Source organism: Lissotriton vulgaris, chromosome 7 (genome assembly GCF_964263255.1).
Source record: "Lissotriton vulgaris chromosome 7, aLisVul1.2, whole genome shotgun sequence".
Taxonomy (NCBI): domain Eukaryota; kingdom Metazoa; phylum Chordata; class Amphibia; order Caudata; family Salamandridae; genus Lissotriton; species Lissotriton vulgaris.
The window spans coordinates 264,461,039-264,486,118 of NC_141695.1; positions in this window are offsets into that span (position 1 = coordinate 264,461,039).

A 25,080-nucleotide genomic window follows, 5' to 3' on the forward strand; every position below is an offset into this window, starting at 1 on the left:
AAAAAATAATTCCCTGATGTCATTAATGGAACGATACAACAAGTCATCCTATCGGAAACACAGAAAAGCAGTTATGCTCCATGTGCAAGAAGAAAACAAGAATAGAGAGCAACTTGTAAATTAGTCTACATCAGAAAACATTATAATGAAAAAGGTATAAAGTAGATTAACTACTGTAATATACAATATGAATACTCCGGACTAGAATGGCAGCAGGCAGATGTATGATTCTGGGAAACTCAACATTTATATGAAGATGAAATATTTGAGAAATATCCATGAAGAGTGTGATACCCTAGCTGAAAGTGAGTGCCTCCCAAATATTCTGTTCCCGCAGCTGGACCCTGAGCTGATGAAAGTCCTTAACAACAAATAACAGCTGTCAAAAACGCAACCAAGAAATAAATCACCTGGCTCAGATAACCTTCTCTCTCGGTTCACAAAATCTACAGTGATATTCAGGCCAATTTCCTCACAAAGGTATTTAAGAATTTGAGATAGCCAGGACTACAGTGTTATGTTATGTTATGATATGTGTATTTATATAGCACACAACTCACATGGGATGGTATCCTGGCCCTGTCCTGTGTTTGCCGGCGGTATGCAGGTATGTGAGGAGTCTCACTGAGTGTCTGGTAGTCTTTTGAAGGTTAATGCAGTTGTTGATTTAGATGGGACCCATATTTGGAAAGGTTTTTGTATATGTGCACAAGGAATTTGAAGAGCTGTGCTTTGTGAATTGGGAGCTGGTGGAGCTCTTTGAGTTGTGGGGTGATGTGAATGCAGGGTTGGAAGTTGCAGTGAGCCTGGCTGCAGAGTTCTGCATGCCCTGGAGTCTACTGGTCAGTTGAGCATTTGTTTACTAATTTGAGGCCTACCTCTCTCATAGGATAACAATGGGTTTTACCTTATGACATTTAGTGAGTAGTAACTTTTGTATTGGAACAGGCAGAAATTTCACTTTGATTTCTAAATAATTGTCATTCAAAAAGCTCTTTAATTATACTGTTGGATTTTAAGTCACAGTTCTGAAAGAGACCCTTTTCTCGTCTTTATCATTTGGTGATTGCTGCCTGTGCCCATGGTCACATAACGGTGATTAGAGTGGCAGTTGCTATTCGTGTGCCCATGCCACAGAGTGAGACAAAGGGAAACTAATTGTTGGCAGTCACTGCCCCGAGTACATTTCAAAGGAGTTGTCCCAGCACACTCACAAAAAAGTTCACAGTTGGCTTTGTCACCACAGCTTCCTTAGAGCCTGGGCAGAGAGGAAGGACAAAATCAGGAACCATCTGTGTTGGAAAGCTCTGGAGGTGTCTTTCATTTCAAAGCTGCCACCAGGTATAAAAATAGCACTCTCATACCCACGCTTCAGTTCATCCAAGGAGCGGTGGAGGACACTCAGCATTTCAGAGGGATACCTTGCTGCTTGAACCCTGACATGAACACTCAGAGAAGTGACTGCCCAGTTCCTGGAGGACTGCCTCGCTGTTTACTAATTTGAGGCCTACCTCTCTCATAGGATAACAATGGGTTTTACCTTATGACATTTAGTGAGTAGTAACTTTTGTATTGGAACAGGCAGAAATTTCACTTTGATTTCTAAATAATTGTCATTCAAAAAGCTCTTTAATTATACTGTTGGATTTTAAGTCACAGTTCTGAAAGAGACACTTTTCTCGTCTTTATCATTTGGTGATTGCTGCCTGTGCCCATGGTCACATAACGGTGATTAGAGTGGCAGTTGCTATTCGTGTGCCCATGCCACAGAGTGAGAAAAAGGGAAACTAATTGTTGGCAGTCACTGCCCCGAGTACATTTCAAAGGAGTTGTCCCAGCACACTCACAAAAAAGTTCACAGTTGGCTTTGTCACCACAGCTTCCTTAGAGCCTGGGCAGAGAGGAAGGACAAAATCAGGAACCATCTGTGTTGGAAAGCTCTGGAGGTGTCTTTCATTTCAAAGCTGCCACCAGGTATAAAAATAGCACTCTCATACCCACGCTTCAGTTCATCCAAGGAGCGGTGGAGGACACTCAGCATTTCAGAGGGATACCTTGCTGCTTGAACCCTGACATGAACACTCAGAGAAGTGACTGCCCAGTTCCTGGAGGACTGCCTCGCTGCTTGAACCGAGGAATATAAGAGTGACTCCTCCAAGGGCTAGTTTCTTGGTCCAATTTTTCTTAGCTACAGGAACACAAAAAGCACCAGCAACAGAAAACATATATCTGCAACCTTCTAACTGGTTCCCATCCAGCCATTGACCCTTGAAAGTGGTACTAAAGATGCCCAAAAAGTTTTTTAAACTGAAAATTCAGCCAAAAGATGTTCTGAGAACTGATACGAAAACAGTTTTTTTTGCTTGCCGATCCACTCAAGGTGCATCGCTAATTGGCCTATAATTCACAGAAGTTCCAATTACGTTCTTCTCTGCGACAGCAAATCTTGTTCAGTGGCCTCTGACGAAAGAGATATCCAGCCTCTGCATGCAGCTTTGTCCTGCTGGAGATTTTGGACTTACAAAAAAGTGATAAATCTTCACTGTAACTCCATCCAGTGGCTCTCTGGCAGTAATGACTCCTCTTTGACACTTCCAGCTACCTTGCCATTTTGAACTTTATCTTCTCACACATTTTTACTTCAAAGTTCCTTCTAAGTCCAAAGGTAAACCGGGCTAAATCCACTCTTTGCATTCAAACTGCGCACCATCGCGGTCGGCCATAATGTCAACTTTTCCCCAGTCTCGCATGACAAGATGGCCAATGTTGGCTCTTTGAACATTTAGGCACACATTTTTAGTACAAAAATTAAATTAATAACTCCAGTTCTACTGATTGGACTTTAGTTACTTTGGTGTCAAATAATATAATACATTTTACTCTATTTTTTCAAGTTGGCGTGGGATTCCTCTTGTATTGTTACTTTTACTTTATTACTGTTTAAGTGCTGTATAAATACTTCACACATTGCCTCTAAGTTAATCCTGACTGGTTTTGTGGCAAACTACCAATGTGTAAGCACAGATTCTTTTAGCGACCTTTGTGGTTCACCATGACTAGGATCGTGGCTGTTGCTTGAGAAGGTTTTTCACCCCCTTCAACCATAAACTCAATTTCTAATGGGTGGATTCTTTGAAAATGATAGCGGTTCCTGGGTCTGGTTATCGGGTGCTGTCTTTCAATCTTGTATCTAGGGAGGATTGCAGTGGTGATATCAGGGCCTGACGAGGGAGTCAGTCTGGTTTTGGCAATGAAGAGGAGGTCAAGTGTGTGTTGTGAAGCAGAAGTGTGTAGGTCTAAGTGGTAAATATGTTTCAATCGGGGAACATCCGTTACGACGCGGATGTTACCCTATGCTACCATTACGACGCGTCTCTTACAACGTAAGTTGTAACCACGAATTGCGCTGGAAGGCGCTCAAGGACAAGGAATACTTAATTTACTATTCCAGCACCTTATCTACTATCCACGGGGACTGGTGTTGGAATAGTAAATTAAACTATTCCTAAGTCCGCACCCTACAGCGCAAGTCGCGGTAACGACTTGCGTTGTAAAACACGCGTTGTAACGGTACGCCTGGTAATAGCCCGCGTCGTACCATCATACATCCGTTTCAATCACATCCCACTATTGTGCAGGTTATATCAAATTCAGTCAAAATCCATGACATCAAAGAGCGAAATTATTGTTTTCACGAATTCGGAGCATAGATTTATCATCAATCTTGTAGCCAGTGACAATATTGTATACAGTGTTTTTAGTTTCATAAAGAGGTCCACCCCTCCGGCCTATCTTTTTCTTACAAACTAAGTAAGTGAAGAGATTTTCTAATGAAGTTTGCCACACCATATTTCCCATCTATTGTACCCTGGGAGCTCAGTGGCGCCCAAGCAATCACGTTACCTTTTTGTTGACTCAGATTCTGACGAGTATATGTCCTGGATCAGTGCCAGATTGGATTCTATAGTGGTCAAGTAGTGCATTTTAATAGAATGTGACATATCACTGACTTTCAAATAAGAAATTACCATTGGTCTTTCCCAGTACGAAAATAGATTCTAATGTGGAGAAACCCCCAATGTGGAGAAACACTTTGCCTAACCCCATCGACCAAATGCTAGCTGTGATCACTTCACTTTACAATCTTTAAAAGGGTTTTGGCCTGGCTCTTGACAGGTGTAAATTTGCAATCATTAGTTTTTGGGTTGCAAACTACCTGCAAAGGAGTTGTACCTGAATGTGCCCTTGAAGGCCAAAAACTACATTTAGTCAAACTTAACAAAATGCCATAATGGTGTGATATAAAATGTAGGTAAATCCAGTTAAGAATTCAAATTCACTTTTTTTGACTCACTAACGTTATTTGTACTTCTATTGATGTTAGTTAAGAACTTAGGGGCATATTATCAAGCAGGACGTTAAAATTATCGCCGTTTTAGCGGCAGAAAACTGCTGCTAAAGCGGCGATAATGGGCTTGATATTATGCCATGAAGAATTCCCATAGAAGCCCATGTTTACACCAGAATATGGTAGGAAGAGGCTGATGAAATGTTTGGGAATGGGTGGGTGCGAATAAAGATTCAAGGGCATCCCTGACTTAAAAAACGCGTTCCCCTCCAATGGGAGCAGACCCTTTTTCCACTTCTGCTTACACTATATCTTGTATACAAAGATGGATGGCTCGTTACTAATTCTCACTGCATTTTAAATACAAAGATAGGCTTTGAACTCCTCACCATTTCAATGTAATGTCGAGGGTAATTTGATAATATATGCTTTTCAGTAGATCAGAGGTCATGTAGTCTGGTGAGCAGACATTTACCACTCCACGTGAAAACCCCAACCCGATTCCAGCTGAAAAATAGTTTGAGAGGAACGAGATTGAAAGTGGATAGGAGGAATGCTGTGGATAAAGTTGAACAGAGAAAGTTAAAGAGATACGAATTTGATTGGATACCACAAGTAAAACTCTAATGAACATACCAAAAGATTGTTACATGGAGATAGTGGGCAAGAATTTTCCCATCCTCCAGAAGAAACGTTTAATTCTTTTAGCCCGAAAGGTATCAAAAAATAGTCCATGAAAGACTGTCAAGATGATCCTTCTTGATTAAATGTAATTATGTGTTTTGATGTAATATTATATGCCTTTGCATGAGAAACATACTTTACTACATAACCGTTACATCGCGTAATGGTTACATTGTGGTTTTAACAACGCAAGTCATTACGTCGACTTCCACTAGAGGGCACTCTAGACTAAGGAATAGTGTGAATTACTATTCCAACACCTTCCCTATTGTACGTAGACTGGAGTTGGAATAGTATTTCACACTATCCCTAAGTCCAGCGCCCTCCAATGCAAGTCGGATGTAATGACTTGCGTTGTCAAAAACACAATGTAAAATACTGCATTCTATTGGTATGCGTGGTATCATAATATATTCATTTGCATAGTTAATTTCATCCATCCTTATGTGCTTTGGCCTCTTATTCAAGTTCTGTCATTCTTACTGAATGCTTTGGAACTATGGTTTTAGACACGTTCTATAATGTTTAGAAGTTCATTGATGTTGATAGTACCAAGAAAATTGACAACAGACTAATGAAATATAGTGTAAAATGGCTTGCTGGATCCAAGCATGGATCTCTGTAACATTTTGTATGAATGTATCTGCTTGACAGATGACTGCTGTTTACACAACACTGGACCTCAAAATCTCAAGGACAGAATCCCCTTCCACGTACCCAAAAGGGAACCTCCGATCTGCCGACCATGCCCTTGCAGAAACCCTGATCTACTGACCTCTCCCCCACCAAACCCCTACACATCCGCAGTGCAAGAACAGGTGGATAGCCTTCTCCTACATCTCGTCCTAGTCCTGGAATGAGATGTTGATCAACATCAGAGCTGCCCCTACCCAGCACATCTTCAGGAATACCCTCAAGACCTGACTCTTCGACTGACTGGAGATGCTCCCTCCCCACCCCGTCCTCCCACCTTGAGACCCTCAGGGGTGAGTAGCATGCTTACTAATTCCCTTAATGATTGATTGGTTGATTGATTGAATGTTTGATTTGTAGATTGGTGAGAGGATAGAGATTTGCTGGTAAGATGGTAACATTTAGCCAGGTATTTGGTCTTGGTCCCATGTTGTGCATAAGATTATAGAAGATGGTATGTTAAGTCTGGGGAATAGAAACTTAAATTGGAAGTCTGAGATACAGCCATAGCTCATGAGCAACTGGGTTATTCCGCTAACACTTAATGCATTTTTTCAGAACCAATGACAGAGTAATAACCCAAGAGCTCCTGAGATCTCAACAGTCAAACAGTATTTCATTTTTGTTAATCAAGAATGTACTTACAGGAGGGGGCGTGGCTAGCAGCCAAGCATGATGGTCATCTTCTAGATGAGCTCCAGACCTTGGTCGCAGAATCCTGCAATTTATCTGTCTTCCGCTGTAAGGCGGAGGCTTTGAGTGCGGGGAAGCATGGATAAAGGGGGCACGAAGACTCAGCGTTGTCTCTTGGGAGCAGATTGATAACAACGTCAGAGATATTGCCCCTGAGACCAGCTGGTGCAGCTGACCACGAAGAGCCGATGTAGGCCTGGATTGAGGACGCCCCGCAACTCTGCACACATGAGGTCGGCCGGAACTGATACGCGCTGCGATGGTGGAGGAATAACCTTGATGCTGAAAATCTGTATTTGGGGTGAACACCGAGACCAGGATCACGCATGCCCGGGGCGGCACTGAGGCCTACTGCTCGAAGACGTGGATACTGGTAAGGAGCTGTGATTGGGCGGTGGCAGCACAAAGTGGACGGCACTGACATAGGCAGGAGATGGCACAATACGAACGCTAACAGGCTACTGCTGAGCGGAGGATAGAGGAGCGGAGGCTGTAGGATCGAGTGCATCGGCTAGTCGGACGGACACCCGGCCGCTACTGCCAGACGTACCCGCACACGGACAGAGAAAGAGAGATGAGGAATGGCATGGAGAATTGCCGGGGCAATATAACTGAGAATAAGTGCAAATAGAGAGGTGAAATAGCCTACCCCCACTCTGGTTAGGGCGGGCAGTGAGACAAAATGTTAAGTGGCGAGGGCCAGTCTCGGTCAGAGTTGGAGACGGGAGGTGATAATGGCGGCGGAACTGCATGCATGCCGCTGAGATGAGAGACACTGGGACACTGTGAGCCCTTGAGAAGCCACTCAGCAAAGAGGACAACTGATTACTGCAGCTGGCCGCCATTGCCCCACTCTGCACTGTACACTGAGAAGGTGAGCAGGGAGGCGCGGCAAAGAGCGTCCCAACGCAGACACTTCTGGATTTGTGACTAGAGTGCAGACGAGTGCAGACGAGGGGGGCAGCCTGGAAAACTCCAGCTCTGCCACTATTTTGCTCTGCTGCGTTTGAGGCCAGCCCTATAGAGACAGTTGGTGGGCTGTGGGGCAAAAGGGAGCAAGCCTGAGAGCACTGCGCTGTGTAGGGCGAGAATGTGTTGCGGCACCAACAGAGACGGACTGAGATAATTGCTAGGCCTTTGCACTGGTGCATTGCTGGCAAGGTACCAGATATGTATTGTGGATACTGCAAACACAGTATTTCACTGGCCTGACCTGCAAGATGGTGCGCAATAGGGCAAAACAAGAGGACCAGTGAGGCCCTGACTCCATCTATGACAAAGCCGAACAAACGGCTATCACACTCACATCTGAGTGTGTTCCACCTTCTGCTGTACCCGCTCCTGTGGACAAGTTGGATCTTATTTCGCAGGAGGTATGGGACTCCAGGAAGGTGATAGAACTGCAGATTGGAACCCTCACTACTGGCCTTACTTTGCTCCGAGTGGACCACGCGAAACAAGCGGATAAGGTGTAGGAAAATAGCACAACACTGGAAGATGTGGCCTCACGGCAGGCACGCAGCGGAACCAATGTAAAGCAGCTACAGAACCAGGTCGCCACCTTAATAGACCGTGTAGAGGATGCAGAGGGTAGAGCAAGGCTAGACAACATATGCAAGGAAAATGATGCAACACGTTATATAGAGCTGTGGTTCATGAATGAGGGACTTTCCACCCAATACTGTATAGAGAGAGCGCATAGAATTCCAACCGATGACCTAAACCAGGGGCTCCCCCACGTCCCCTGATAGTGAAACTACTGAACTTTCGAGACAGGGACATTCTCCTGGAAAAAGCCCAGGAATCTCCTCGGATAAACTTTGAGAATGCACACATTTTATTATATCCTGACTATACAGTTCTGGTACAGAGACAGCGCTTTTCCTTCATGGCGGTTAAGAAGAAATGTAGAGATCTGAACTTGAAATATGTACTTCTCTTTCCGGCCAGGTTGAAAATATTGCATGACCAGAAATCTTAATTTTTTGAAAGTCCAGGAGATGTGGAAGTCTGGCTGGAGGTAATGGAACTGACCAACGCCGCAATGTCTACTTCTCAGCTCACTACCAAGAGTCAAACCTGCTACGATTGCATTGACAAGGCGTGACAACAGAAGATCGCGCCAAAATCCTGCACAGACAAAAATCACCTTGCAGCAGATACGACAAAACAAATCGAAGACGATCATTGCGGCAGCAACCTTCACACATGCCTCAAGAACTAAAAACCAAGTCCTCCTTGGAGGAAGAGGAAATGCATGAATCGGACTCTGAAGGAAGTGTGGCCCTCTTTCCCTCTGCGACCCCGCAACTGATCAATGATGTATATCGCTGACTGTACCCTTGCAAGGATTATTATTGAAACTGCAGTAGGCTTTTCTGTGTCACGATGTCTGCAGTATTGGTTGGTTTAGATTTAAAAAGACAATATACTGATTAGGTCCAGGTGTCCGTAGTAGCTTTTCTGTGCTGCTGAAACAAAGGATATATCACATGCAGAGTGCTAGCAATGTCCTCCATACGGCAAAAGCGCTTTCTATGTCCATTAAGTTCCTATTGGTTCAGTTAAGTTACATGGTCCGGTATAGTTCATTGACCAGACCGAGTATTGGTGTTTTTAGGGGAGAGATGGTCTCATTGTACTGAATTCTTTAGGTAGGCTAATTTGCTCGGGTACCGCATTAGTTTCTCAGCAACTACAGTAAACACTCACGATGCATACTCTGGGTAGGTTTGAGGAATAAAAAATTAGAGTTTCCATACATGAGGAGTATCGGACATATATTGTGTTAGCATGATGTATCTATATACCCTCTTTGCTCGATATACATATAACATAATTCATATATGCTTCAGCTGGTAGGAAAAGGCTTGTTCTTTTCTCATGTTTCTAACACTAATAGAGTAGGCTGAGAACCCTACAGATGCCATCTTCTTGCCTCTGATTCAGAGAAGAGCTGCTATCATGTGGCATTCTCCAGGAGTTGTAAAGCCCCAGTTCATTTGGGTTACTGAGAGCAGCTGAAAGTAAACTGTTTTCCCTTTGTGGAGAAGTGTGGCTCAGGGGTTAGAGGCGGCAGACCCGGAAGCTGAGATCGGCCCTGGACCAGGGTTCAATTCCCCGCCTCGATGGGGGTTGGGCTCAATAATTCCACGGACTTGATAATTCTCGCTCCGGTGTCTACTCGACTCACGGGTTCACACTCTGCGACTCTGGGCAATAGCTTGCTTAATCTCCACAACGGCCCCTTGCGGCGGGATGCCTGGCTTTCACCTTATGGATACCCTGCCGGAGTTATCTCACAGGGGAATACCAGGATGGGTTCCCTAAGCAAGCGCATAGATGCCTGCGATGTGGGCGATTTGCGCTATATAAATACATGTACATTTACATTTACATTTGTCCTGGGACTCAAGGTCGCATCTGGCTTTGGGTGCGATAAGCGCATTCTTGGAGGTGCCTTGACTACACTTCCGGGCACCAGGACAAAAGGGAGTCACCCCTCCTGACCTTCCCAGTAATAAATAGTAAAGCTTTGAACTAATCATGTGTGCCACATATGGTCCTTTGTCGGGACCGAGGGGCTACTGGTGTTTTTCCTTTCACAGTGATTTTGTGTGTTGAACTGACAGTACATAGCCTTTGATTTGAATGTGAGCCAGCAGTCTTCTCAGCTCACCTGATGGGTGAGGGTTGGAGAGGTTCCTCTATAAGGTATTTTTCTTACATAAACGATTAAACCTTCTTCACTGCCAACTGACTGGTTATTTGGTAATGGTATTGGGGCTATTGGTAAGTATAGCCCTTTATATTATTTTTATGGTACATCAGTTGGCGACTCCACCGGAACTCCATGATAGCGTCATCCTCCCGTAACCGGGTAGAAAGGACAAAGAAAGGGTAGCTCTGGTCGAGCGGGTGTGAGGTTCTGTAAATTACGAATTCGTTCGTGCTCAGCCTCCATTTTGAGATCGCAGCCATTTTGTGTTGCCCTTACTCAGGCAGCTCGGCGAACGCGATGTTTTTTTGTGGTTTCTGCTTTGCGTGTCAGGTGGCTTCCTCGCCTATGTTTACTAACGAGTTTCAGGGTCTGGCCGAGTACACTAATTCCTGTCTGAGCTGATTAATCCCCATCCGGATTACATGTCATTTCACACCATTGTTTCCCTTAAGTTATCTTATCTGCTGTCCTTCGCTATACATCTCATGCATTCTCCAGTTTCTCAACTGTCCTTCTGCGACACACAGCTATGTTTTCTCCGCTAGTAAACCGAATTGTGTGGATTCACTTGTGATTTACTTAAAGGGTCAAATGACGAACAGAACCAGGAACTTGAGTTGCTTTGGCTTTAAAACATTGTCTGTAACATTTGCTTATAGCTCATGCTTGTGTGTGATTGCATTTTTGCATTGTGCTGTATGATATATAAACCTGTGCGCCACGGAGTTAAGTGGCAGTCTCTTTTGAACCTCGTTGTACTGACGACTTCTAAGACCACTGTACTAGCTGCAGCTAATAAACCATCTTCTACGCCAGACGAAGAGTCCGTGCCTCTGTTTTGACAAGGCAGGTGAATCACGGGGATTTAGGCGTACCCTCAGCCACCGGGCCTTAAGGCTGCGGTTCTCCAATTGGCGCCCAACATGGGGCGACTTCAGCGGTAGCTGTTAAGCCCAAGGGTCGTGAGGAGCCCCGCAATAAAACTCCGGAGGAAGCGCACCACGTAATCGACCCCTGCATGTCGGAAGTGGACCGAAGGTCTTTGACGGTGCGGCTACTCCTCTCCGACGGCTGCTGACGACTGCTGCCCTGACTGTCGCCCTGCCTTGGGCCCTTCTGAAGTTTTGGTAGAGCGAGACGATAGAAGGACCTTCGCTGGCGCAGAACGATTCTTAGTATTTGGTGGGTCGCTCCCACAGACCTTTGTTTTATTTTTATTCTTAGTCTCTGTTCAGATATTGCAATAGCTGAAGCCAAGGGGTAAGTACGATTGTACTGTTTCACTGATCTATACCCCTTGTTGTTTGTGATCAGTCTAGAGAAGTGACAATGCCTGGGCTGAGTAAGTTTAAAAGATTTTGTTGTTTGGGTTGTACAAGGGATTCCCAGTTGGAGGAGTCATGCCCGATTCCTCCGGTTGGAACTCCGACTTATGAGCTCTATTCGAAACATGGTATTGGTCCCATTACCTTTAACGAGACATGGGTCTGATATACGAAAAACAGTGGAGTTTTGAGTTGGCCCCACAATGGCAGCTTCGATCCCGCTATATTGGATAATTTGGAAACAATTCTGTTCAGAAGAAAAGCCCGGCCTATGTTTGACTCCTTTCGCCTCTGGTGCAAAGAAGCCAAACAGAATGAAATTAAACAAGCGAAAAAGGATAAGAAAACATAAGACATTTCAGTCCTTCTGGCTGCCCAGCAGTTTAAAGATAACGAAGTAGATGATGCGAAGGAGATATCAGAGAGACAACATCGTATGGCGATAGATAGATGCTATCCGATGTTGCCTACTTCCTCTACAGATAAGAGTAAGGAATTAGAAGAAGATTCCCTGATGACTTGTTTATTGAATTCACCTCCGCCCTATGTTCAGAATGCAACTGCACCTCTGTTACCCCCTCCTGTTGCTCAACAAGTGGTTGCTCAATTACCGATTGTCCAGCAACCAGCTCAGCCCCTCAATGCTTCCTCGTCTACTTCTGCTCTGCCCTCGCAGCTTGTACTTCAGCCTCCGCCTTCTCCCACTCCAATTCTTCAACATGCTACGTCTCAGTCTCCATTGCCTTCTACATCTGTAATACCCCCTATTCTTTCGAGGGATTCTCCTATTTCACAGAGGAGGATAGCAAATGCTGTTACAAATTTCTTCTCTCCTTTTGTTAGGTCTCTAAAAATGTCTCCAGCTTTTTCTAGACGACAATCTCTCTGTTAGCTTCCTTTTGCGGACGAGAAAGGAGCTCTGGGTTCTCTCGCTCGAAAATGGATTGAGCATGGACCAGAATATAGTACAGATGATATTATGAGTTGTTTTGATCAATGGGGGGAGCCCAAGCAGAGATATGTTTTCAACATCATGTGTCAAACTCTTATCAGAGGTTGGGAAGATATGGAGTTAGATACAGTCCCTTCAGACCTCCTGAAATTACAAGGTGATTTTGACAAAGGTTTTTATTGTAGGACACCGAGTTGAGGAGGCGGTAACTAGACTCATTGAGTTTCGAACAATGTTTCTATCCCTGTCCTTTTCCGAGGTTGATTCCGTCGAAAAAAAGGGTAGCAAGAAGTTTCCGATGCGTAAAGTCCCTCCTGTATGGAGAGACGCGTGATTGGTCCACCTGCTGTCCCTGCTCATTTCCAGCGTATATGGGTTAACGAACCCTGGAAGAGGTCTGAAGTATTGGCGCTTAAGCAAACTCTTCACGACCCCTGTAAAAATCCTGCAGGATATTACAAAGAATTGTCCCAAACAGTTGATCCTTTTATTATGAATTTGGCCGACATTGATATGTTATTTGGGAATGTTGTTCCGCAAGGTATATGGGCACGGATTCGTAGGGAAGATCATTTGGCCGAATTAGGTGGTGATTGGGCTGCTATTAGAGCTGCGGATGCGAATCAGGTGGGTGGAGCAAAACCCAAGGATTTGATTACGGCTCTTCCAGGTAGAATAATCGAGTTAATGAAGACAGTGATGCCGCCGGTACGAGTAAATTGGGATAAGTTGGCCGCGTGTAAGCAAAAGAAAGATGAAAGTGTCTCAGACTTTTTCACTCGTTTCGAAGAAATATTTATAGACCATAGCGGTCAGGATTTGAGTGTAGAGGATGGCCAGCGATTGTTTGTGGACAAGTTTGTATATAATTTGCTCCCCGAATTGTCGGATACATTGAAGAGTTCTGAAAGTGCATGGGCTGTCTCATCTCCTACTAAAATATTGGCTACTGCACAGTATTATGAGAATAGGGATAAGGAGGAGAAGGAGAAGCAAGAGAAGAAAAATAAAGATTTGAAAACTAAAGTTCTTCTACAGCAGGCGTATCCGCCTCGTTCTAATCAGCATGAGCAAAACACTCAGTTTTAGCAGCCTCCACAGTTTCAGAGACTGTTGCAAAAACCTGAGTATTTTGCGCCGAGACCTTCATTAGGTCCTAATCAATGTGCATATTGTAGGGAGGAAGGACATTTCAAAAGCGGTTGTCCAGCCTTATTACAGCATAATAATGGGACGTCTGCTTCTCGAGGTCGTGGTCATTTTCAGACGGGATCTAGGGGAAGAGGACGAGGTGCGCCCTCTCAGGAGCAGCGTTCTCGTGTCCCATATATATCGAATTACTTTGACCAGCAGGCGGTTCCGTCTACGCAGTATTACAACGATAATTATTACATTGAAGAAAGGGCTGACAATTTTCAGACCGAATAGGACAGCTAAGGATGAAGTGAGGGAGTTGTGTCGATTCCAGTAGATCAAGATGGTCCGTATGTCACTGTTAATGCAATGGGTATCTCAGAACCGTTTCTTTTGGATACTGGTGCAATGAGAAGTTCGATTATTCATTCTAAACTCCCTGTGGCCCCTTTGTCTGGCTTAATACATACTTCTGTGGGATTTTCTGGTGCTCCAGTTTGTAATCCGGTTTCTTGCCCCCTGCCTGTTTCGATTGGTCCTTTCGATTTGGAAGCTCCATTGATACTGACAACTGGTTGTAATGAGAATTTATTGGGTTTAGATTTGTTAAAAAGGTTGCATGCAACATTGTATTGTTTTCCTTCTGGTGTGCATCTCACGTTGGGAAGAAGATTAATGTACCCTATGTATTTATCACGGGACAAGTTTCCACCTGAGTTACGTTCTCTCCCAGAAAGTCTTTGGGCCACGGGTCCGAATGACGTGGGTCGTCTTGCGATCCCACCGTATGTCGTCACAGTTAAAGATAATGTTCGAATGCCACGCATTCCTCAATGTCTTATTTCTAGTGATGGAGAGAGAGCATTATTGGCCATTGTTGATGACTTCATTCAGAAAGGTGTGGTCGAAGGCAGTGTCTGTAATAGCCCTGTTCTTCCGATCCTTAAGGGGACGGATCCTTCACAGCCTCCTGTCTATAGATTTGTTATTGATTTAAGGGAAGTCAACAAAATAGTGGTACCACAGTTTCCTGTTGTTCCGGACATTACAGCCTTATTGACGATGATTCCTGCTTCGGCAGTTTGGTTCTCAGTGATTGATCTTAAGAATGCTTTCTTTAGCATCCCTATTGCTGAGGAGAGTAGGGATATTTTTGATTTCTCTTTAGGTGGCTGAAGTTTTCGCTTTAAGAGAGCCCCTCAAGGCTATTGTGAAAGTCCCTCTATTTACAGTAAAGCTCTTAAATGTCAACTTGATACTTTTCCTTTGCCTCCAGGTGCTACGCTTGTTCAGTATGTGGTTGATTTGCTGGTGGCTGCTGATACAGAAGATGTGTGTAGGAGTGTGACTGTTGCGTTGTTGCATCATCTGGCTGTTCTGAATCATAAAGTATCCCCCTCCAAGTTTGAGTTTGAGTTTGAGTTTGAGTAGGGATTTGTAGAGCGCATAGCTACCCTCGGGCATCCCAGCGCTAACAAGACCTAGTATTCCAGAGGGGAGGGGGGAGGGTAAGGAAGACGGGGTTTAAGGGAAGAGCCAGGTTTTTAATTGTTGCCGAAAGGAGAGGAGGTTGTGCTCTCTCCTCATGGCTACTGGGAGGGTGTTCCATAGTTTTGGTGCGTTCTAGGCAAACAAGCGGCCGCCGGATCTTGACTTTTTTATTCTTGGGATGCTGGCAAGGGCGAGAGAGTCAGATCTTAGGTTTTTGATGGACTGGTGGGGTTTCATCAGGGGTCTGAGGATTGGGGGGCTTTTGTCGTGCATTATCTTGTGGGAGATGCACAGCGTTTTGAAGGTAATTCGCTCCTTCACTGGGAGCTAGTGAAGGCTTTTGAGAGCTGGTTTCGCCGAGCATCTTGCTTTGGTTCCCGTTAGGATTCTAGCTGGCGCGTTCTGAGCCACCTGCAGTCTCTGAACGACTGATGCCGGGGCTCCCAGGTACAAGAAGTTACCATAGTCTAACCTGGAGTTAACCAACCCCTGCATCAGTAGCTTCCTGGACTGGAAGGGGATCAGGTGGAGGATCTTTTGGGACATGCGGATAAGGCCAAAGCAGGTCCCTGAGGTTTTTCTGGCCTGGGTTTTAAAATTAAGGTCCTGGTCGAGCCATATGCCAAGACTTTTGACCTCGGTTTTTGGGGTTGGGTGAGTTCCCATGCAGGGTGGCCAGGAGAGGTTTGTTGGGAGTTTGTTTGGATTACCCAGGAGAAGGATCTCCGATTTGTCTCCATTCAGTTTAAGTCGAGAGTCACACATCCATTGGGAGACTCTTTCTAGACACCTGTAAAGATTTTCTAGGCTGGTGTTAGATTAGTTGATGGAAACCACCAGCTGTGTGTCGTCAGCGTACATTACTGTTTTGACGCCGAAGGGGGTGATAATGTCCTCAAGGGGGGACATATAAATGTTAAAAAGTGTGGGGCTCAGGGAGGAGCCCTGAGGAACCCCACACTGCATGGGCACGGCCTTGGACGTGGAGGTGCCGTCTGACACCTGAAAGGATCTTTCCTCCAGGAAGGATTTAATCCAGACAAGGGCAGAGTCGGTGATTCCAACTAGACTTAACTGGTGGACCAGGATAGCGTGGTCCACTGTGTCAAAGGCAGCGCTCAGGTCGAGGAGGATCACTGCCACTGATCCTCCTGCGTCTATGATGCTTCTCGCCTCTTCGACCACTGCCAGTAGGGCAGTGTCGATACCATGCCCCGGTCTGAAACCGGTCTGAGAGTCACGTAGTAGATGATTCGTCTCCAGAAAATTGGAAAGTTGCTGATTTGCTATCCGTTCGGCCACTTTGCTGATCCCGGGGAGGAGCGAGATTGGTCTGAAGTTGGAGGGGTCCGTGGGGTCTAGGTGGGGTTTTTTCAGGAGAGCTTTGATGGTAGCTTTCTTCCAGTTGGCTGGAACGGTGCCCCCTTTAAAGGAGGCATTGATGAGGTTGGTGATGGGTGGGGCTACAGTGGGGGCTACCAGTTTTAACTTACTGATGGGAGCTGGGTCAGATGGAGAGTCACTTTTCACAGTTTGCAGGGTAGCTAAGAAAGTCTCCGTGGTGATCTGAGTAAAGGCTCTTAGGTGTGGAGCCTCTGGATGGAGGGGTGGTGAAATAGCAGAGTGAGGGGAAGTGGGGATCGGGAGTGAGGTCAGGATTTTCTCGATTTTCGCTGAGAAAAATTCGGCCATCTGATTGCATCTGACGCCCTCTGGGTCCGGAGGGGGTAGGGGGTCTTGGATTTTTGTAAGGAGACGTACAATGCGATAGGTTTCCTTCGCAGAATTTGCTGCTGCTGCTATCTTTCCTTTCCTGTGTTATTTTTATAGAATTCTTGTAGAGCTTGATGGCGGCTCTGTACTCATTTTTGGATTCCGTCGACCAAGTTTTTCTCCATATGCGTTCAAGTTTTTTGCATATCTTTTTTTGGTTTCGTAGTTCTTGAGTGAACCATGGTGATTTAGCCGTTTTCTTGATGCTGGGGAGGTGTTTGAGTGGCAGGGTAGTTTCTAGGGATTTGTTGATCCACTCCTGTAGTTGGGCGTCTGCTTTAGAAGGATCTTGGTCGAGTACAGGTATAGAGGAGGATAGGGCTTGGGCCCAGGAGTTTATGTCCAGTTTATTCCATGGGCGAGAGGGCGGTTGGGGCGGATGTCTGTCAGGGGTCTTGGTCGATAGGTGTAATTTGAAGGGGACCAAGAAGTGGTCTGACCAGGGGAGGGGGATGGGGGATTGAGTTGTTAGCCTCGGGAGGTTGGAAAATACGGGATCCAACAGATGTCCTTTGATATGAGTGGGTAGGTTGTTTAATAATTCGAGACTAAGGGAGCCCAAGTCTGCTTTAAGGTCCGCAGCTGGTTTGCTGGAGGAGTCATGGAAGTGGAGATTTAAATCTCCGAGGAGTGTAAAAAATTCGAGGATAGGCAAGCGAGGGAGGAGATAGAGTCAATAAGAGAGTCATTAAAGCATCGTACTGGTCCCGGTGGGCGGTACACTAGCAACCCTTGTAGCAGGGTTTCCGTTCTCCCACAGAACTGTGCATAGAGATCTAGAACCTCAGTGAGTTAGGATGATCCAAAACTCATCTCAGTATCAGAAATCCCCTTACCTAGCTAGCTACAGTGTCTCATGGATCATTATGAAATGATCCATGTCTTAGACAAACCAGAACATGATCTTTAGAATACCTCAGGAATCGTGGAACACATGAACACTCTTTCGTTATATAATCATTTCAAACCAAAACTGAGAGTCAAAGAACACACGTGCAAGTTTGAAATATTTATTATTCAATGCAAGGTTCTCAAACGCAGTATCTTGTATAATACCAAAATGCATATTATAAAAATCAGAGTTAGCAGCATAGTCACTAATCCATAGTAAGCAAAAGGTGATAGCATGTTACAATGCAAAATCTATAGAAATCTATATCACCTATATTTTGCGCACCCTATTTAGCATATTATATTATATCTAAGAAGGTCTCATTCGGGTTTTAGCAGGGCGGACCCATACCTCTAAATGTCAGTAGGAGTAGATCACATCAACAGCTACCAGCTCTCTTCATGCGCAGCACCAAGTGTCTTCGTTCATTCCCTGTAACTCTATCTTAAACCCGCGTAGAGCCCAAATGTTGGCATCAACATTATTTGTGTTATGTCTAATGTGGTGCGAGGATCAGGCCTCCCAGCAACCTTGTGTTAGGTTATTCTTAGAGTGTGCAGCTCTCAGTGTGCGTACAGTTGTACCAAGTGTACCAAGCAAAACTGATAGCATAGTAATAACATATTATTCTCAAATAAATCACATCACCGCTTCTAGGGTGAAAGCGACAACAACAAGTAGGTGTTGTGTGCAAAACTGAAGCCAAAGGAAAAATGGCTGTTTAGACATGTAATACACTCATGCTAACTTAACGCAATATATGTAACGAAGTATCCATATGACACCCCCCCCAATGATCCGAGCACCGTCAAACATAAGGGAAAGGCAATACTAAATCAAATACATAAAATGAAAGCAAAGTTCAATAATCTTGAGCTAAAATAAGCTAAAAAAATATGTATGAATGAATATGTATGAATGCCTACAGTGGCCTCAAATATAAAAAAAGAAAAACAAAACTTTCGAATCAAAAGTTATCCGCCAGGTCTCCAAAATATGAAATGTAGGACCAGGTCGCATTAATTCAAATGTCTGTAAGAAAAAAACAAGGCACTTATCCGATATCCAAAGTCATGTGCCACATTAACGTCATTCTCAGCGACATCTCATGATTGAACTCTCCATCATCTGAACACAGTTAATCCCTCCAATTCAGCAAGGGGAAAGTCATATTCCATAACAAAGCAATCCTCCCAGGCATCTCACGATTGGACAGTATATGCAAAGTAAGTTGCAACAGCCTCCAGTATGAAATCACTGCCATCATCCGAAAATAGTTCAGCAATCCAATTCAGCAATGGGAAAGAACATACGTGCTCCTCCAGCATCGGATCCTCCTGTAATGTCAGAGGACAACTCGGTGGGTTCACCAGAACGCTGTGTGTCAGAAAGGCATGCGCCGCTGCAGAGATCTCCCATTGACCTAGTACTCCATTTATCGCTGCCAAGGCCATAACTCTTTCGCCAGAACAAATCAGCTCGTGAGCCACTACGGGACGCATTAGCTGATCAAAATCGACGTCAGGAGCAGTCTTCAAGCATAAACACAAATCAATGGCCCAATCGAACTCGCAGCTCAGGCAGTGAAACACAGGTTGGACACACGTGAAGTCAGTGAACCGAAATGACAAACTATAAGCCGTGCTTAATGCTGCAAGCGGCAATGTTCCATAGTAATTGAGCATCCGATTACGGCACAGTGTCAGGAGGAGTTGAACGGCTTCTTGCGCAGGATGGGCATCCATGTTTTATAAAGAAAAACAATAACAAAATGCCCGCAGCCACAGCCAGTAAAACAGGTAGTCCACCAAACAAACTTGAAAAAATAGAATGGAAAAACGTGGGAATGATACCAAAAATTTTCTCAAATGTAGTCACGAGGCCACTGCTAACCAATTTAAAAAAATGTGCGAGCCCAGTCGTGGAAGATGCATTAAAGATCTGGTGCACCAGCTCACAGAAATGAAACAGCAAGTCAGTATTTAAAAGTGCCTGCACCTCTGTGCGTGTGTTAGCTATGTGAAGGACATAATTTTCCCGGGCCGAACTCAGGGTCACTTGTTTTTGAGACAAAAGGGCCCTTATTCTGCTTAAACCATTGAACTTCGCTTTCAAGGTTGGTATCCGTGGCCAGATGGAGACATCTGAAGACCCATGCGTGGGTGGGTATAGAACGTTTTTGCAACACACCACACGCTCTGATACAGTTACCACATAAGCCACACCAATTAATAACCCACAACATACTTCGTTGTTTAAAAGCAAATAACTACCATTAGTCAATAATGTAAATGTGGGAACTACTGCTGGAACTGGCGTACCTTTTAAAACACATGCTAAATTTGGCCGGTCCTGATTACAAGAACCGTGTAACTGAATGTGTCTGCATATTAATGAATGGTCAGGTGACTGTGTGCATTCCTCAGCATTAAGATTTACTTCTTTTCCATCCTTCAGACATCTGTATGTGTATGGTAACGACCATGCCTCATGGAGGAATGCATTGCCTAGTGGTTCATATCGTCCTATAGCAATATACCGCATACAATTAGTAAATTTGTATAAGGGAAATGGTAATGTAATTAATCCATGAATAAGCCATGTAGCAGTAGTGGTTTCAGCAACAGAGAAAGGTAAGGATTCTAGCCTTTCAATATGTAACATAGAACATGATGCATCACGCATTGAAAGCATGCGTTGCTTTTCAGTCAGATTAAAAGGGGCGAAAAGGGACGAAATGTTCAATGAGTTCCAGGGAACTCGACCAGACTTAAGTGTCTGTAGGGTCCATGCAAACTGCATTACAGAGCGTAATTGATTCTGATCATGGTATAACGTGGACACTTCATCATGCACAATATCAACAACAGAAAAAACAATATTATCCAACGTGTAAATCCTGGAAGAAAGCATGTTAATACTGTTATCGACCACCGCAAGCACTTTTTCCAAATTTGCTTGATCAATAGCTCTCAGGCGTTTAGCTGCCTCAATCTGTGAAAATTTCCAAATTTCATTGTAAACAGCATAAAGCCAGCGTTTAGACCTACCCTTAGCCGGGCCTTTTATAAAATCATTCAGCTCTGTATTCTCATTCAACTGGGACAGATGTAGTTTAACTGCAGCCAAAGTGGAATGTTGTAACCAGTTCTGACACAATTTGCCCACTGAATAAGTAGTAACAGTGTGACCTGTTTCAAAACGGGGATCTGGTCAGATGTGTGTAAAACCTTCAGACAAACCCAAAAAACGACGTTGGCAAGAATCAGAGCTTCTTTGCCACAAAAGCCACCCCTCCGGGTCAAAACTGGAAATATTAAAGGAGGAATTGTGCAAGAGTGCTTGTATCCCACTGATGGACAATGTAGTGAAATTATTCCAACCTGAATATTCTTCCAAATCAGGGGTAGTAGGTGCATTCAATTTTTTAGATGTAGCCAATCCAAAGCATGTTGTTTGGGAAATGGTAGAATTTAAAAACAACATGTGATTCGGGATGAGACATGCACGATGCAAAGCCTCAGTGCCTTGTACCTGCCAATCTTTGGTACCCCAAACCGATTTAGGGTCAATAACCTCCTTCCATAACTCATAGCCATCTATAGCTAACCTGTCTAGAAAGGACTTCAAATACAATAATTTTGTATCGGTAAGTCTAACTTTGGACATGAATTTCTGTGTCACTTTAAAATAAAACGACTCAGGATGTGATTGATTAAAGTCTGTAAAATAAGAGTATTTACCCAGAAATGTACTAGAGCTCCCTTGTAAAGGAGCAGGGCAATGTTCCCACTGTGTGTAATTCACAGGAACCCTCCTGGAACTTGTTTTATGTAAGAAATGATTCCCATAATGTTGAAAACAAAACAAATCACCATAATTGACAGAATCTAAGTACAAATCCTCAGCATTAAAGGCCGCATAATATTTTAAATCAGAGAACAATGCTTCCACGGCCTGAAGATCCCAATCATCAGAACGAATATTTTGTTTAATCACATCTCCCATGTTTACTCTAAGCACATTAGGAACATTAATAACTTCTGTGGGGCCATGTATCTGAAACCTAACCGCATCCCACACAATCCCATCAAGGACAGGCCAAGCAGTAATCTCTACTGTATTTAAGTCTCGTTTTAGTCTGTGTGCTGAATGTGAGGAGGAAAGAGGGGCCAATGTTCCATTAAGGTACCGAATTCCTGTTCTTTCTTTCACATAATGGCCATCGATCAGGCGGAAAAAATAAAACACAAAACCAATTGACATAAAAAGATAAAATGAAAATAGTATCAGCCAAACATATGTCCAAGGTGGAATTAAAAAATGTTTTTTAAATAACGTGGTATATTTTGCAATAGTCGATGGTTTCTTTGAAAGTTCCGAATCAGAGTCAAAAGAGAATCTGGACTGGTTAGCCAAACGAGCTTGTAAATCAGGCATAGATAAATCAGCAGGATCTGCATAGGTCAGCTCATCAATGTTAGTAACAGGAATAGTATTTAATAAAGGACTGGATATAGCAGGCATCTCGAGTGACACCTCCTGTTCTGCACCAGATGTAATAGCCAGCACAGAGTGCCTCACCATGGAAGGACAGGATACAGCCGGTGTCATGCTATGAAGAATCGGCCACCCTGTGTGCCTTGACATTGTCAATAGAAATAAATCTGTTTTCTTTACGACCTGGAAGTGGTGGTAATATGACTGTTCTTGTGCCCTTCACTCCAAGAACTCGAACCGGTGCTCGATATGAGGGACCAAACTCTTTCTTGTTATCGATCTTCTCACGAACCAGTTCTCCAACTTGGGGTAGCCAGCCAACTACCGGGATCTGCAACGCATCATCCAACGTGGAGGGCAAGTGTTCCTTAGCAAGACTGTCCCTGGTCTTTTGTAGATCCTGTAAAACATTGCAATGTTCATCTACGTCAAAGGCCGTGGCCTGGGCCTGGCAGTCTAAACCATCGAGGTCAGGGACGTACATCTTGATACCAAAGAGCATTTCGTATGGGGTCCGCCCACCCAGAGACCTTCTAGGGAGATTATTAAGCGCACGCTGCACGTCATTGAGGTGGGCCAGCCAGTTTCTACCAGTGCCTATAACTCGGGCTGTCAAAGATTGCTTTAAGTCGCGGTTCATTCGTTCTACTACACTATTGCCCTCGGGCCTGTAGGGACTTGAAAACTTGACTTGGACTCCCAACGAAACCATAGCATCCTTGTACGCCTTAGAGGCAAAAGCCGGACCCTGGTCCGAATGGAAAGTACCACAGGCAAAAATTCCCACAAAGACACGCAAATCCTTAATGACAGTCCGCAAATCAGCGCTTCGATGTGGCCATACCCACACAAAGCGTGTGCATGAGTCAACTGCTACTAAGATGTATTTAAACGCAGTATCAGAAGAAAAAGGACCGCAGTGATTCAAATAAACGCAACCAAGCGGTTTATTCGAGATGTACAACTGTGTCTGAGGCGGACGCGCAGCAGTAGAAGGTTTAATCTGCTGGCAAATGTCACACATAAGGACATAATCGCGCGTCTGTTTGTACAGTCCCCGCCACCAGAACCTTTGTTGTAGCTGAGTTACAGTGGCTGAGACGCCCGCATGCGCAGACGCCACACCTTCATGAGCCGCTGTAATCAGAGAAGCCCTGCGATCCGAGTTGGGAACTAGACGTTCGCCAACTTCAGGAATTTTCACATAAGGAACCTTATCGGGACTTAAGTGGTATGTGTACTTCAAAGGGAACCCCGCAGGATATTTACCTCCCTTCTCCGTGGCAGCAACAGCCGCCAAGATGTCATCATCTATTCTGCTTTTGGACCTTGTGACTGCTGCAACTAAGTATTTTGATACCGCAGACTTCGCTGCCTCATCAGCAAGCGAATTTCCAACAGCGTGGACCCCCACGCGCTGATGGCCGAGAGTATGAATCACAAACACGAGCGGCAGTTTCTCTTTAAGTTCCGCCACTCGGACCCAGATCATTTTATGTTTTATTGTGCTACCTTTGGAATCACGAAAATTATTCTGAATCCAAAAGAACAAGTTCTCATTGTAAGACTGGACACAGTAGTAAGAATCACTTACGATTAAAGTTGTCACACTAGGATCAGCGTACTCCAATGCTAGCATTAGAGCACGAAGCTCTGCTAATTGTGCGGTGCAGTCCCCTAGTGTTTGCGTGTGCACGACACTGGACTTGAACTCATCGTTCACCATGGCACCGACCACAATGGCGCAAGCGGAAACGTAGGCATGTTTAGAGCCATGCGCAACCTGCGCCGAACCATCAGTGTAAATGATACAATGGAAATCCTCCAACGGCCGCATCGCTAAAGGAGCCGGATGAACAAATTCATACTGTAAATACTCCTGCGACCGTAAAGCGGCGTCAAAAATAAACGTGACATCCTGGGATGTCAAGGATGTAGCCCACTGAATCCACCGAGGGTGCAAAGCTTTAGAATTTGGTACACTGGCTTTCGTGACTGCCTCCAAGGTAGGACACGGGGTAACAACCAACATGCGCTTTCACTGCGACAGGGCACGTTCCTTAAGCATTGCCATCTGCACAGCCGTTAAAACTTTTTCCACAGTGGAAAAACGCAGTTCAGCCGAAGTGTACAAGTGTGACTTGTAAGCAATAGGTACAGTATCTCCTTCATTAAAAGTCAGGTACGTGAAACCCACCGCCCCAGGGATAATTCTTATCACCAGGTTGGTCTGGTTATCACGAGTCTGTAAGTAGTCAGAAGCGAGCAAATCAGCCTGCAAAGACTGCAGAATGTGTGAATGCTCAGGCAGCCAGCATGATTTGGAAAAAGATGGTTGTATCAAGGCATACAAAGGCTTGATACGCTGGGCATATTCCGGAATGTATGTCCTCCCGAAATTGTCGGAGAGAGCAACTGCGCGCACTTCTCCAGGAAGTGAGGAGCCAACCCCTTTCCTTCGTGGTTAAGTTCATAACCCAGAAACAACACTGTGTACTCCGCAATGTGTGATTTCGCAAAGTTAAACTTGTAACCCATGTCTGCAAAGTTACAAATTATGCTGTTTACTCGACACAGATGCTCCCAAAGTTCGTCGTCTGTGAGATAAATGTCATCCACATAAGAACAAGCAACTGGATCGAAGCTCTCCAAAAGAGAGACAATGCGGGCGGAAAACACTCCAGGACTATTCTTATAGCCCATTGGGAGTCGTTTAAACATTTTTTGTACACCGCCACACTTAAAACTGGTCCATTGGGAACTTAGACCATCTAATCTGTGTGCATAAAAACCATTGGAAATGTCAAGCGTGGTTTTGAACCGTTTACGCTCAAGACTATTCACTAGGGCAGAGCCGTGAGTATTCTGTACTGC